The 7,814-nt window shown below is 36.3% G+C and overlaps 2 non-coding genes across 2 annotated transcripts; both read left to right on the forward strand.

The window, feature by feature from the left end:
• The first annotated feature begins 6,504 nt into the window (after nt 1-6,504).
• Trnae-cuc (transfer RNA glutamic acid (anticodon CUC)) lies at nt 6,505-6,576 on the forward strand. The gene has a single exon. It is a non-coding gene; the product is annotated as a tRNA-Glu (tRNA).
• A 964-nt stretch (nt 6,577-7,540) lies between these two features.
• Nucleotides 7,541-7,612, forward strand: Trnae-uuc (transfer RNA glutamic acid (anticodon UUC)). Its single transcript has one exon. It is a non-coding gene; the product is annotated as a tRNA-Glu (tRNA).
• Nucleotides 7,613-7,814: the final 202 nt, after the last annotated feature.

Here is a 7,814-nt window from a genome sequence, read left to right on the forward strand (position 1 = left end):
TCGCAGATGTTTATTAGGAACTAAAAAGACGAACGCAAGCGCACTTCGAATACACGTTTGGCTGGATCCATTATCATACACCAGGAAAAAATTATTACCCGTCCATGGACTGAAGTCGGCACGAGTATTTTCAAGCAGCACGAGTGCCTCAAGGAGTCGGAAAGATTCACCTTGCTCACCTGATTTGGATTCTTCAAACTATTATTTGTTTCCAAACCTCAAATAATCTCTGAAAAATATATGTGAGTTTCCTTTTGCAATTTTAGACCACTTTTTACGAAACCTGAAACCGAAACCTACAAATTCAGTATATGTTTTCCGTTCTCCTCGAATCGAAGTTAGGGAGCTATCTTGGACCACCACTCAAAATCTATTGCATCATCATCAAGTCTTGTGGATTGTTGTGCTCTAAAAAAGTACGTAAGAAATGTAATACCTGATCTCGGACACAGTCACCATTTTTAATTTCAATACTCAATAATGTAACCTCCAGTTGGAAAAGTTCTGTATGTTAAAACGTGAGAATCATTCTCGATTGCGAGCCCTAAAAGTATTTTTGGAAGACTTCAAAGACTACTTCTTAAACTCTAACAGAAGTTATTGAAGAAACGTTTATTACTGTTTGAGATTTTTAGCACTCAAAATTTTGTATTTCTGGAACCAGAAGCCGGATTCGGATTAAATTGAAATTTCATTTAAATCCATTTGTGGAAATCGGCCTCGTCATTTCAAATAAATACTGTCCGCGCGTTTCCTTCGATTGATTAAAAAAAACATTGATAAACAGTTAAACCAAATGCACGATACGTGCAACCTAAACTGACTTAGACCATGAAGTTTGTAATAACGCAACAAGTGTTACAGGACTAATGCTAGTAGGGTGAGAGAATAATCAGGGTTTATAGCTCATGTATAGCCGATCACAATTAAAAGATTCTGGCGCGAAGCCCTTATCAGGGTAGGTTTACCCAACGAAAAACAGATTTTAAAAATCAAAATCTTTGTAATTGCGAAAATAAACATTTGCAAAACATACGCCTTAGAGGTTGAAATCGAACCTGCTAACTGTTTCCACCCGTAAAATTGTTAATTTTAATCACATTACAAGGAAACACATTTTCTTTCTTATCGTTAATTCTCCAAATTTAATTAAAATTGAAGCTCGTCATTTCAAATCCATGTGACTCTTAGTTGACTTTATTACAGGACTACACAGAACCAACTGAATCGAGTCGATGGATAAATTTAATATCCTTTCCATAATTTTCAAAAGAATAAAATCTTTTATTAAAATTATCAATTTAGTCTCATTTTCAAATAGTCTATTGTTGGACGCAGTATTGCCACAATATTTTCGTCAATATTCACGATGGATCGACACAACTGACCGATTATGTTTAATATAAATCGACACTATTTCGAAGCATTCTCTGGGTGTATGTCAATACTTGGATAAAACTTTACTTTGTTCAACCTTGTTATAGAATTTACAAGTGTAAACTATAAAAATCTGTTTGAGCTATCAGTAACTGAGGATGAAGTAATACTACCCCACTGAAAAAATAAAATTGTTTTGTAAAAACGAAAAGTCTACGTAGAAACTTTCATTGGGTATTTGAAGAAGCCTATACGAGGGAGGACTTAACTAGTACCAGATTTCCCCAGCGAGCATATGACAGATTCTCACACGATGTTGATGAAGCCTTTTCCTTAAATGATAGACTCTTCAGCGTGTTCATATTGCAATCTATGAAATATTTGGAAATTCCAAGGATTTTTGAAAATTTAAAGCAAGAGATAATTTAAGATCATTTTTGGTGCCCAATTTTTTTATTTGTGGTAACAAGTGATGGTTTCGGAACCGATTTAATGCCATTGAAATTACAAATCATTACAAAACGTCCCGGAAAGAGAAATATTTCCAACGTATGGTACATTTAAAGTTTAAAGTCGAAACGCAAAAAAAAAATACAATATTAATGCACACACCGCTATTCTGTTACGATCCGCTCAAAAACAAATGATTAAGAATATGGGTTCAAGCTCGTACTTTAGTTACGGAAAAGCCTGAAAGCATTAGCTGGAACGATTGATTCAAAGCGATTCAATATTTACACAAGGACTCTTCTCATCAAGATCGCAAATAAACAAAACTCGGATGCCGCGTTGGCGAGACGTAACACAACCGGATAAGGAATAGCACAGCTGATAAGACGTTTAGCACTCGGTGCCGATTCCCGATAGTGGAACTATTGTTATATGTGTAGCTAAACAAGATTTACTTGGAACATAAGGTCGTTAGCGTTAAGTGATTCCTAAGTAAAATGAACCTGCTCCAGTGTTTTTGCTGCAAGAAACCTTTCCATGGTTAAATATAGCTACCGTAATTCCTTTTTCTCCCCCTTGCAACCTAACCAATATAGTTTTGACAGCTAGGTAGGAATATTTATGATGGCTTGGAAAAACCAAGCGCCGAAGCTATGACTGAGGATCGTAAATTAGAACATTTTTTTTCATAAGAGTCCGCATTATTTATGATTTTACTGCGACAGTCTTTTAACCCTTCTACGCGTTTCAAGTAGTTTCTTTAGAAAGTGTTGTGTAGTGATTAGTAAAATTTTAAAATACAAAGTGTTTTATTGCCATTTGTTTTACTGAATGACAACATTTCATAAACTGATTATTCGAAATAGTTTATCATGGGAGCTACCCCAATGGAGTCATGTTTTTGGAAATGCGAAATACAATATTGCGAATCCATTATCAATTTTTGCTCAAAACATCAGTTAAAGGGCATTCATGAACGTGTTTTTGAATTCCACATTGATTAAAATTTTATAGCTTCAAATATTTACGAGACCCGTACCATTGAGGGTAATAAATTATCTTGATTTCTTTTACTAATGCTTATTTCCAGCAATTTTCACCACGTAAAATTATCATGCTTGAAACGGCCATAACTCTCAGGGGCAATAAAACATCACGCGGCTAGGTATCTGTTTACAAAATCCACGAATGGCTGGAAAATTGAGAAAATTGTTTACGCTGAACTCGGTCACCGTCGCTGTCGCCGTTGAAAAGATGCAAAATGACCGCAGTTGGAATATTTATTGTTGGGTTTGGGAACATGTGCCATCGCGAATATTGATGGCAAATAATCATCAAAACTGAGGTGACAAATTGTGAAAGTAAGGTAAATTGGTACGAAAAACGGCATTTATTTGCGAGTTTTTGTGATAATACAGTCAAAATCTTTTGACGTGAATAAGTCTAACTTAACTATGGGGCACCTTTTCAAAATGCACACTGTACAAGAATGGGTAGAACTTAATCGCGAATGTCTCTTGTTGTATTCAACGCAGCAACATAATTTTTATTCATATAATCGGAAATATGGTCAGAAATTTATGATAACATGTTCAATAGTATCAGATAACCGTAAATAACTCAAAATTAAGGTTTTCAGAAATGTTTGGAATGAACGCGTATTAAGGTTGAATTCAGTGCCAAAATAAGGCGCGTAAATTTTCAACCGCATGAATTGAACGAATCATCGCACAAAGCGTATCGTGCAAAACCGACACATAGAAATACGGAATATTTTAAGAGATTGAGTGCAGTGGGCTTACGACATGTTTTGTTTGCTAGTAAAATATACTAAGACGATCAATTTAGTCATTAAATTTATAGCCAAATTGTCATACCAACATTTCTGGCATGATGACAATGCTTCACCTAACTGATTCTAACTATTTATCATTTTATGACTGAACTGAATAATATCCAAACAAGATCTTTTCTTTATGGAATTACAACCGGATTGTAGGATGTTCACTAAAAATACCTAGTTTGTGAAGTATTTTATCGTTTCTCTTGAATTTTTGAATGAATTAATGATATTTATCACACTCCACGCTCTATTGTGTCTTGTGTCATTATCAAACTTGTTCAGTTTGGTCTATAATTTAATCAGGAATCGACTTACGATTTAACAACGCTTGCGAATTATTGAACTTTACCATCAAAGTTCATACTCGGTTAAGAGAGTGATGATCGAAAAATTGTGTTCAGCGACGAAGCTGGTTTAATGGATACGTCAACAAGCGAAATTGCCGCACCTGGAGTGAATACCAGCCAGAAGCATTGCAAAAGCTACCAATGCATCCCAAAAAAGTCACTGTTTGATGTGGATTATGGGCCGGTGGCATCATCTTCAAAGGTGTCGATGGGCGGACTGTGAATGACGAGCGCTATCGTGTGATGATTGACGATTGTTTTTGCTCAAAATGAAAGAATTGGACATGCCTGACATGTGGTTTCAACAAGACAGTGCCACATCCCACGCGGCACGCGAAACAATGACCAAATTGAGAGCCGCCTTCGGTGAATAGTTTATCTCACGTTATGGGCCCGTCAATTGGGCTACAAAATTGTAGCATTTATTCATGAAATACCGGCCGATATGTTGGAGAGAGTGCCAAAATTGGACCTTATGCATGAGTCATCTAAAGCGAAGCCGCGGCCAACATTTGCATGAAATCAAATGAAATCTTCAAATATTAAATTATCATGGGGACAACTTTGCTTCCACCGTTTTCCGATAGATGGCTGTACGGGCTGAGGCTGGTTAAAATACATAGATGATAATGCCTTTAAAATGAGTGTCATCGCCGTTTCAGTGACAGTTGTTCTTGTTTTCGTATTATTCACACTCGAAAATGTCTGTTTATGTGCCCAATTCTCGCCATTTGCGGGAAGTTTTACTTTTCTGTTACAATTCGAAAAAAAATGCAACTGAAGCGCATCGAATGCTTTCAGAAACTTACGGTGATGCTGCTCTGAGTAAAAGAACGTGTCGGGAGTGGTTTCAACGTTTTAAAAATGGTGATTTCGATGTCGAAGACAAACATGGTGGTGGAAGAGAAGAAACCTTCAAATATGAGCAACTAGAAGCATTGCTTGATGAAGAGCTCTTAAACCCGAGTGAAACCATCACATGAGATCGCTACCAAACGCAACTGATGCGCCTTAGTCGCGCGCTAAAAGAAAAGCGGCCACAGTATCAAGAGCGACATGGCAAAGTCATCCTCCAGCACGACAATGCTCGGCCTCATGTCGCAAAAGTGGTCAAAAAGTACTTGGAAACGCTGAAATGGGAAGTCTTGCTTGCCCCCCCCCCCCCCCCCCCCACCTTCTCCTATTCCGTGCGATGGCACACGGAATGGCAGATCAACATTTTCAATCCTTCGAGGAGTTGGAAAAATGGATTGCTTCATGGATAGCGTCAAAAAAGGACTCCTTTTTTCGAGCTGGGATCCGAAAATTTCCGGAAAGATGGGAGAAAGTTGTCGCTAGCGACGGACAATACTTTGAATAATACATCTGTAAGCACTTTTTCTCAATAAAGCTTTAAATTTTGGAAAAAACGGCGGAAGCAAAGTTGTACACCTAATATATTGATCGTTCTATCGATTTCAATAACGATTTCATCAATTTACTCAAATTTGTTTTTCTTTTTCTTTTTTGAAAATCAAATCCTATACCTCTTAAAAAATCACCCTTTATAATGGTATAAGTGACGTAAACAACAAAACACGTTGATTTTAGCCGTTCCATTTTGTTAGAAGCGTCTGAGTCGATTTCTACAAGTCTAGCCTCGTTTGAAAGTTATGCTACTATTTAATTCTGGGTCAAGTTCACAGATTTACCGGTTGTCATTTCCGATTCCGGGAAAATAATGGTAAAAGTAACGTAACCGACAGAACGCGAACAAAAGATCTCACGTACTAGTCGTATAACAATACTGACTTTTATTTGGACACTACTTCCAGCTCCGAAATTATATGGTGAATAATAAAGAAATATTCATTTCAAGAGCGTGATTCTATACATAACAAGGTAAAACCTGTTTTAATCCACCTAGTGGTATAATGATGTCTCTCTCATATCAATCATACTCTCATATAAAATACTGTGCTACTCTATTCACAATATTTTTCTTCGATTCTTGAAAGAAACCAAAGAGGTTGTTTGTGCATTACCTGGTATAGCTTGTTATGAGACAGTTCTCTAATCGGTTAGACCATCCATGAACAAAAAAAACGAAATGAGTTTCTCTTTTGTAGGTACCTCCGGAACCCGAGAACTGGTATGGTATGTATGGTTCATATATTCATCAACTAACATGACGTACAAACTCAACTAGTTTTTATTCAAATTTGGAGTTTTTTTTTTACGATTTTGACATCGTACTCTAGACGACAGTGTAAGTTTTTGATGTGTCCGAAAAACAAACCATAAGACCATTCCTTTGAACCTAAGATTGGGAATATTGGTTCTGCCATCGTCACAATGCAACGCAGCGTATTTTTGTCTAATAACAACAAATGAGAACAATTTTCGTTTTGTTAGTTGCGCGTAGTTTGAGTAATCCGTACAGCAATAAGAGAAAAAGAACTAATTTCCATGCGAAGAATTTCTTTTAAGAGAAATCATTGTTAAGGATCCCATATTGTCTAGTGGTTAGGATATCCGGCTCTCACCCGGAAGGCCCGGGTTCGATTCCCGGTATGGGAAGTTTTTTGCATTCACTAATTTTGCCTTAATACATGATTAACGAGATGATGACCAAGTTCTTCAGTTAATGAAAATATCTCCTCTCCCTCTCCTCTCCACCCTTACAAAGTTTATTTTCAAGCATTTAGAGTTACGAAGGTATTTTGGCCACTCTGATATATTTTGGCCCGGCGTGCATACTTTTGGTTGTAATCAAATTGAAGTATATATTCATACCTAATATGTTAAAGAATGGAATAATACTTCATATATTAGAGTGACCAAAATACCTCCGTTACCCTATACGAATCATTAGTTTATAAATTAGGTTATCAAACAAATTCCACATATCATTAACAAGTTCCAGATTTTATATATACTTTACAGGTAAAATATTCCTACAGAGGCTAACCTTATTAGTTATAGAAATAATTACTAAACGTCATCATTGATTTCATCACTCTGAAGCAATGTAGAGAAAAATATTCGACCTACTGATTATATTACATATCTTTTCCCAATGACGACTGTAGAACATTAACTCGGAAGACTATTGTTTACATAAAACTTTCTACAAGAGCTTCATTGTTCTTGCGAAATGCATTGATCGGTGATAAGGAAAGCTCGTTTAAATGAAAAACCATATCGATTATGCGCGCGTAACGTAATCAGAACTTTTATGACCCATCATCATTAACGATTACTCTGCGTAATTTGATCTGCAAGACGAGGGATCAAGTGGAAGTTTTTTATTACTGTATTAAGCGTAAACAGTGACGACGATTTTTTCACATTATGGGCAAACTGCCGGTTCGTCTGGAAGAATGATTTATAAACAACAAGTATCGGTTTTGTGGCGTTCATCCCCGCTCGTTATTTTTAAATGAGAATTATTCATGTAAGAAAATTATCAAAATGTAAGAATTAAACATAAAGTTTTGGTGTAAATTTTTGAGAAAAATATTAACAATATTTGCATCCAACATCCCATATGGTCTAGTGGCTAGGATATCTGGCTTTCACCCAGAAGGCCCGGGTTCGATTCCCGGTATGGGAATATTTTTTTATGGAGAAGTGCAAGATATTGTAGCAATAGTCATCTCATTAGTGTGTAGGTGTGTATATATGTGAATCACCACCGTTGTTTTATTGCCGGTTTACACGAGTTGCATTGTGGAAAAATCGAATGCAATATCTTTGCTTTGGATCTAATAATTTTTATATCACAGAGTAAATTGTTCAACAAATGAACAATTCTG

This window comes from Malaya genurostris, chromosome 2 (assembly GCF_030247185.1).
Source record: "Malaya genurostris strain Urasoe2022 chromosome 2, Malgen_1.1, whole genome shotgun sequence".
NCBI lineage: Eukaryota > Metazoa > Arthropoda > Insecta > Diptera > Culicidae > Malaya > Malaya genurostris.